The sequence below is a fragment of the Eubalaena glacialis genome, chromosome 14, assembly GCF_028564815.1.
Source record: "Eubalaena glacialis isolate mEubGla1 chromosome 14, mEubGla1.1.hap2.+ XY, whole genome shotgun sequence".
Lineage (NCBI taxonomy): Eukaryota > Metazoa > Chordata > Mammalia > Artiodactyla > Balaenidae > Eubalaena > Eubalaena glacialis.
In genome coordinates this window covers 65,368,055-65,376,831 of record NC_083729.1, presented here as the reverse complement: position 1 = coordinate 65,376,831, position 8,777 = coordinate 65,368,055, and positions in this window count along the sequence as shown.

Sequence of the window (8,777 nt, the reverse complement as noted above, 5' to 3'; positions counted from 1 at the left end):
CTTAGCTCAGCAGAGCTGAAGTGTAAACCATGAGGGGAGCATGGGAAAAGTAGTCAAGAGTCTTTCACCTCAGACTAGGGAGACTGGACTTTTTCCTGTAGATGGCTACTCTTCCTTCTAGGAAAAGTGAGGACAAGTGCAGGTGATTTCCATGAGTAGATGGCCTCTAGGGGGCAGAGACTGGAAACTGGTGATTCATGTCATGAAGCACTCATACAGTATTCCTTAGATTGGGAAATTTCTTACAAAAGTCAGCATTTTTGGCTTCTCTTAAAAAATTAGAAAATTTGATCACAGTGGACTCTCACTCTTGCACAGATATAAAACTGGGGAGAAAATAGCAGCTGTCCTCTTTAAATGGGGTGTCTGCTCTCCAGTGAGCCGTAGCCTACACCATTTCCTATTGCATCACAGTTTCTTGGTTCATTATTTATGTTGTCTTCCCAACAAACATGAGTTTGTTACCTCTGACCTCAGGCTCCCCATGGACAAGAGCTTTTGTGGACCCAGGCTAACAAACCCCCTCTGGTTTAACATTTGGCCATGGAATGGAAACATTTTTTCTTCTGTCAAAAATGAAGTTTGCTTAAACTCTGTAAACACTATATGTATACATGTGTTTTCAATTGTTTGTAAAGAGAAACCTTGTTTCTCTTGTTAAAGACGACCTTGGAGAGGGCAGACAGCAGAAACAACTAGAACTACAATTCTGAAGCCTGTGGAAGGAAAACCACATTCACTGAAAGATAGACAAAATGAAAAGGCAGAGGCCTTTGTACCAGATGAAGGAACAAGATAAAACCCCAGAAAAACAGCTAAATAAAGTGAAGATAGGCAACCTTCCAGGAAAAGAATTCAGAAAAATGATAGTGAAGATGATCCCGGACCTCGGAAAAAGAATGGAGACAAAGATCGAGAAGATGCAAAAAATTTTTAACAAAGACCTAGAAGAATTAAAGAACAAACACCTAGAAGAATTAAAGAACAAACAAACAGAGATGAACAACACAATAACTGAAATGAAAAATACACTAGAAGGAATAAATAGCAGAATAACTGAGGCAGAAGAACGGATAAGTGACCTGGAAGACAGAATGGTGGAATTCACTGCCACAGAACAGAATAAAGAAAAAACAGTGAAAAGAAATGAAGGCAGCCTAAGAGACCTCTGAGACACCATTAAACACAACAATAATCACATTATAGGGGTCCCAGAAGGAGAAGAGAGAGAGAAAGGACCCGAGAAAATATTTGAAGAGATTATAGTTGAAAATTTCCCTAACATGGGAAAGGAAATAGCCACCCAAGTCCGGGAAGTGCAGAGAGTCCCAGGCAGGATAAACCCAAGGAGAAACACGTCAAGACACATAGTAATCAAATTGACAAAAATTAAAGACAAAGAAAAATTATTGTAAGCAACAAGGGAAAAATGACAAATAACATACAAGGGAACTCCCATAAGGTTAACAGCTGATTTCTCAGCAGAAACTCTACAAGCCAGAAGGGAGTGGCATGATATACTTAAAGTGATGAAAGGGAAGAACCTACAACCAAGATTACTCTACCCAGCAAGGATCTCATGCAGATCCGATGGAGAAATCAAAAGTTTTACAGACAAGCAAAAGCTAAGAGAATTCAGCACCACCAAACCGGCTCTACAACAAGTGCTAAAGGAACTTCTCTAAGTGGAAAACACTAAAGAAGAAAAGGACCTCCAAAAACAAACCCATAACAATTAAGAAAATGGTAATAGGAACATACACATCGATAATTACCTTAAATGTGAATGGATTAAATGTTCCAACCAAAAGACACAGGTTCGCTGAATGGATACAAACACAAGACCCATATATATGCTGTCTACAAGAGACCCACTTCAGACCTAAGGAAACATACAGATAGAAAGTGAGGGGATGGAAAAAGATATTCCATGCAAATGGAAATCAAAAGAAAGCTGGAGTAACAATACTCATATTGGATGAAATAGACTTTAAAATAAAGAATGTTACAAGAGACAAGGAAGGACACTACATAATGATCAAGGGATCAATCCAAGAAGAAGGTATAACAATTATAAATATATATGCACCCAACATAGGAGCACCTCAATACATAAGGCAACTGCTAACAGCTGTAAAAGAGGAAATCGACAATAACACAATAACAGTGGGGGACTTTAACACCTCACTTCCACCAATGGAGAGATCATCCAGACAGAAACTCAATAAGGAAACACAAGCTTTAAATGATGCAATAGACCAGATAGATTTAATTGATATTTATAGGACATTCCATCCAAAAGCAGCAGATTACACTTTCTTCTCAACTGTGCACAGAACATTATCCAGGATAGATCACATCTGGGGTCACAAATCAAGCCTCAGTAAATTTAAGAAAATTGTAATCATATCAAGCATCTTTTCTGATCACAACACTATGACGTTAGAAATCAATTAAAGGGAAAAAAACGTAAAAAACACAAACACATGGAGGCTAAACAATACGTTACTAAATAACCAAGAGATCACTGAAGAAATCAAAGAGGAAATCAAAAAATACCTAGAGACAAATGACAATGAAAACACGACAACCCAAAACCTATGGGATGCAGCAAAAGCAGTTTTAAGTGGGAAGTTTATAGCAATACAAGCCTACCTCAAGAAACAAGAAAAATCTCAAATAAACAATCTAACCTTACACCTAAATAAACTAGAGAAAGAAGAACAAACAAAACCCAAAGTTAGTAGAAGGAAGGAAATCATAAACATCAGAGCAGAAATGAATGAAATAGAAACAAAGAAAACAATAGCAAAGATCAATAAAACTGAAAGCTGGTTCTTTGAGAAGATAACCAAAATTGATAAACTTTTAGCCAGACTCATCAAGAAAAAGAGTGAGAGGACTCAAATCAATAAAATTAGAAATGAAAAAGGAGAAGTTACAATGGACACCGCAGAAATACATCATGAGAGACTACAACAAACAACTCTATGCCAATAAAATGGACAACCTGGAAGAAATGGACAAATTCTTAGAAAGCTATAACCTTCCAAGACTGAACCAGGAAGAAACAGAAAATATGAGCAGACCAATCCCAAGTAATGAAATTGAAACTGTGATTAAAAATCTTCCAACAAACAAAAGTCCAGGATCAGATGGCTTCACAGGCGAATTCTATCAAACATTTAGAGAACAGCTAACACCCATCCTTCTCAAACTCTTCCAAAGAATTGCAGAGGAAGGAACACTCCCAAACTCATTCTATGAGGCCACCATCACCCTGACACCAAAACCAGACAAAGATACTACAAAATAGAAAATTACAGACCAATATCACTGATGAATATAGATTCAAAAATCCTCAACAAAATACTAGCAAACAGAATCCAATAACACATTAAAAGGATCATACACAGTGATCAAGTGTGATTTATCCCAGGGATGCAAGGATTCTTCAGTATATGCAAATCAATCAATGTCATAAACCATATTAACAAACTGAAGAATAAAAACCATATGATCATCTCAATAGATGCAGAAAAAGCTTTTGACAAAATTCAACACCCATTTATGATAAAAACTCTCCAGAAAGTGAGCATAGAGGGAACCTACCTCAACATAATAAAGGCCATATATGACAAACCCACAGCAAACATCATTCTCAATGGTGAAAAACTGAAACCATTTCCTCTAAGATCAGGGACAATACAAGGATGTCCACTCTTGCCACTATTATTCAACATAGTTTTGGAAGTCCTAACCATGGCAATCAGAGAAGAAAAAGAAATAAAAGGAATACAAATCAGAAAAGAAAACGTAAAACTGTCACTGTTGGAAGATAACATGATACTATACATAGAGAATCCTAAAGATGCTACCAGAAAACTACTAGAGCTAATCAATGAATTGGGTAAAGTTGCAGGATACAAAATTAATGCACAGAAATCTCTTGCATTCCTATACACTAATGATGAAAAATCTGAAAGAGAAATTTAGGAAACACTCTCATTTACCATTGCAACAAAAAGAATAAAATACCTAGGAATAAACCTACCTAAGGAGGTAAAAGACCTGTACTCAGCAAACTATAAGACACTGATGAAAGAAATCAAAGATGACATAAACAGATGGAGAGATATACCATGTTCTTGAATTGGAAGAATCAACATTGAGAAAATGACTATACTACCCAAAGCAATCTACAGATTCAATGCAATCCCTATCAAATTACCAGTGGCATTTTTTACAGAACTAGAACAAAATATCTTAAAATTTGTATGGAGACACAAAAGACCCCGAATAGCCAAAGCAGTCTTGAGGGGAAAAAATGGAGCTGGAGGAATCAGGCTCCCTGACTTCAGACTATACTACAAAGCTACAGTAATCAAGAAAGAAATATAGATCAATGGAACAGGATTGAAAGCCCAGAGATAAACCCACGCATCTATGGTCAACTAATCTATGACAAAGGAGGCAAGGATATACAATGGAGAAAAGACAGTCTCTTCAATAAGTGGTGTTGGGAAAACTGGACAGCTACATGTAAAAGAATGAAATTAGAACACTCCCTAACACCATACACAAAAATAAACTCAAAATGGATTAGAGACCTAAACGTAAGACCAGACACTATAAAACTCTTAGAGGAAAACATAGGAAGAACACTCTTTGACATAAATCACAGCAAGATCTTTTTTGACCCACCTCCTAGAGTAATGGGAAAAAACCAAAATAAACAAATGTAACCTAATGAAATTTAAAAGCTTTTGCAAAACAAAGGAAACTACAAACAAGACGAGAAGACAACCTTCAGAATGGGAGAAAATATTTGCAAATGAATCAACGGAAAAGGATTAATCTCCAAAATATATAAATAGCTCATGCAGCTCAATATTTAAAAAGCAAACAACCCAATCAAAAAATGGGCAGAAGACCTAAATAGACATTTCTCCAAAGAAGACATACAGTTGGCCAAGAAGCACATGAAAAGCTGCTGAACATCACTAATTATTAGAGAAATGCAAAACAAAACTCCAATGAAGTATCATCTCACACCAGTTAGAATGGGCATCATCAGAAAATCTACAAACAATAAATGCTGGAGAGGGTGTGGAGAAAAGGGAACCCTCTTGCACTGCTGGTGGGAATGTAAATTGATAGAGCCACTCTGGAGAACAGTATGGAGGTTCCTTTAAAAACTAAAAACAGAATTACCGTATGACCCAGCAACCCCACTACTGGGCATATACCCAAAGAAAACCATAACTCCAAAGACACATGCACCCCAGTGTTCATTGCAGCACTATTTACAATAGCCAGGTCATGGAAGCAACCTAAATGCCCATCGACAGAGGAATGGATAAAGTTGAGGTGGTACGTATATACAATGGAATATTACTCAGCCATAAAAAGGAACGAAATTGGGTAATTTGTAGAGACGTGGATGGACCTAGAGACTGTCATACAGAGTGAAGTAAGTGAGAAAGAGAAAAACAAATATTGTATATTAACGCATGTATGTGGAACCTAGAAAAATAGTACAGATGAACCGGTTTGCAGGGCAGAAATAGAGACACAGATGTAGAGAACAAACACATGGACACCAAGGGGGGAAAATGGCAGGGGGATGGTGGTGGTGGGATGAATTGGGAGATTGGGATTGACATATATACACTAATATGTATAAAATAGATAACTAATAAGAGCCTGCTGTATAAAAAAGGAAATAAAATTAAATTTAAAAATTAAAAAAAAGATTACCTTGGGGTCAACTCCCTTGCTGAACTGGATTTGATAAATTTGTTTCAAGCAAGTAGAAATAAATGTATACTCTGTAAAGTGTAAATCAGGTACAAGGTGACTTCCTGCAGAAGTTACCTCAGTTGCCCTGGTGAGCCAGCATCCTGGCCTGATGGCTGAACCCTTAGCCCACAGGTGATTTCAGCCAATCAGAACATGGAAGTACCCACTGAGTGATGTGTGTTCTCACTTCACAGGATGTAGCTTGTCATCCTCCTTTTCAACTCTACAAATCCTACCCTTTCTTCACACTCCAAATCCAGTCTCATCTCCTTCTAAAAGAAAGCCTTCCCAGACTACTCTATTTGTGTAGACTGGGCTTACTACCTAGTACAGCCTCTATGGTTGCTTTTATGCCTGTGTTTCCAAGTCCCTTCAACCCAATTCCTTCCTCGCTGTGCCTCATCAGACTCCCTTTTGACCCATTGCTTGCCTGAACCTTGCCCCAATAGGGTGCCATTCTAGTTTTCCAGGCAACCTGATGCCCTGCTATAGCCTCTCTGGCTGGAAGAGCTCTCCCAAGGCCTGTTCCTCCCCACTGGATAGCTCTGGGGTCAGTATCACACCCCCTCCCAACCTGTTCTTCCAAAAATGCCTATTCCTATGTCTACCCGAAGATACTGAAACCAGTGAGAGGGTGAGAAAATGAAAAGAGCGAAAACAACAGATTCTTGGGAGGCAGGCAAAGAAATGACCAGAGGAAACTCCAGCCAAGAGCTGGCTGAAATGGACACTGGTGTCTTTTTACTTGGAATTGAAAATAAACCACTGAAGACATGTGGTTACATGAGTGGTCACCACTTGTCCATACCTGTTTTTCTGTTCAGATTGTATTTTTGGATTTGAGAAGAAGAGCTTTCCTGAGGGAAGAGGTCAACCTGAGAAGGGGGACAGTTCGGAGAAGCAAGTAGGGGAAGAACCACCATTAGCAATAAAGAGAAAAGCAAGAGGACAGTGAGGTCTCAGAACTGTTTATGAAAGGGAATCAAAAGCAGTAGAGGGGGTTGGCGGCATGAACACAGCCCGAAGGGGTTAGCATACCACAGCTAGCCAGGAGGGAGTCCGGGAAAAGGTCTGGAGCTGCCGAACAGGCAAGAGACTTTTTCCTGCCTCCTTGTTTCCTGGTGCGCGAGGAGAGGGGATTCAGAGCACCGCCTAAACGAGCTCCAGAGACGGGCGCGAGCCACGGCTATTAGCGCGGACCCCAGAGACGGGCATGAAACGCTAAGGCTGCTGCTGCCACCACCAAGAAGCCTGTGTGCGAGCACAGGTCACTATCCACACCGCCCCTCCCGGGAGCCCGTGCAGCCCGCCACTGCCAGGGTCCCGTGATCCAGGGACAACTTCCCTGGGAGAACGCACGGCGCTCCTCGGGCTGCTACAACGTCACGCAGGCCTCTGCCACCACAGGCTCGCCCCGCATCCGTACCCTTCCCTCCCCCCAGCCTGAGTGAGCCAGAGCCACCGAATCAGCTGCTCCTTTAACCCCATCTTGTCTGAGCGAAGGACAGACGCCCTCAGGAGACCTACACCCAGAGGCGGGTCCAAATCCAAAGCTGAAACCCGGGAGCTGTGCGAACAAAGAAGAGAAAGGGAAATTTCTCCCAGCAGCCTCAGAAGCAGCGGATTAAAGCTCCACAAACAACTTGATGTACCTGCACCTGTGGAATACCTGAACAGACAACGAATCATCCCAAATTGAGGAGGTGGACTTTGGGAGCAAGATATATTATTTTTTTCCCCTATTCTTCTTTTTGTGAGTGTGTATGTGTATGCATCTGTGTGAGATTTTCACTGTATAGCTTTGCTTTCACCATTTGTCCTAGTGTTCTGTCCGTCCGTTTTTGTTGTTTTTTGTTTGTTTGTTTGTTTGTTTTACTTAAAAAATTTTTTCTTTTTTTCTTAATAATTATTTTTTATTTTAATAACTTTATTTTATCTTACTTTATTTTATTTTATCCACTTTCTTTTTTTTCTTTCTATTTTTTCTCCCTTTTATTCTGAGCCATGTGGATGAAAGGCTCTTGGTGCTCCAGCCAGGCATCAGGGCTGTGCCTCTGAGGTGGGAGAGCCAACTTCAGGACACTGGTCCACAAGAGACCTCCCAGCTCCACATAAAACCAAACAGCGAAAATCTCCCAGAGATCTCCATCTCAACACCAAGACCCAGCTTCACTCAACGACCAGCAAACTATAGTGCTGGACACCCTATGCCAAACAACTAGCAAGACAGGAACACAGCCCCATCCATTAGCAGAGAGGCTGCCTAAAATCATAGTAAGGCCACAGACACCCCAAAACACACCACCAGATGTGGACCTGCCCAGCAGAAAAACAAGATCCAGCCTCATCCACCAGAACACAGGCACTAGTCTCCTCCACCAGGAAACCTACACAACCCACTGAACCAACCTTAGCCACATGGGACAAACAACAAAAACAACAGGAACTACGAACCTGCAGCCTGTGAAAAGGAGACCCCAAACACAGTAAGATAAGCAAAATGAGAAGACAGAAAAACACACAGCAGATGAAGGAGCAAGATCAAAACACACCAGACCTAACAAATGAAGAGGAAATAGGCAGTCTACCCGAAAAAGAATTCAGAATAATGATAGTAAAGATGATCCAAAATCTTGGAAATAGAATAGAAAAAAATGCAAGAAACATTTAACAAGGACCTAGAAGAACTAAAGAGGAACCAAGCAACGATGAAAAACACAATAAATGAAATTAAAAATACTCTAGAAGGGATCAACAGCACAATAACTGAGGCAGAAGAACGGGTAAGTGACCTGGAAGATAAAATAGTGGAAATAACGACTGCAGAGCAGAATAAAGAAAAAAGAATGAAAAGAACTGAGGACAGTCTCAGAGACCTCTGGGACAACATTAAACGCACCAACATTCGAATTATAGGGGTCCCAAAAGAAGAAGAGAAAAAGAAAGGGACTGAGAAAATATTTGAAGAGATTCTA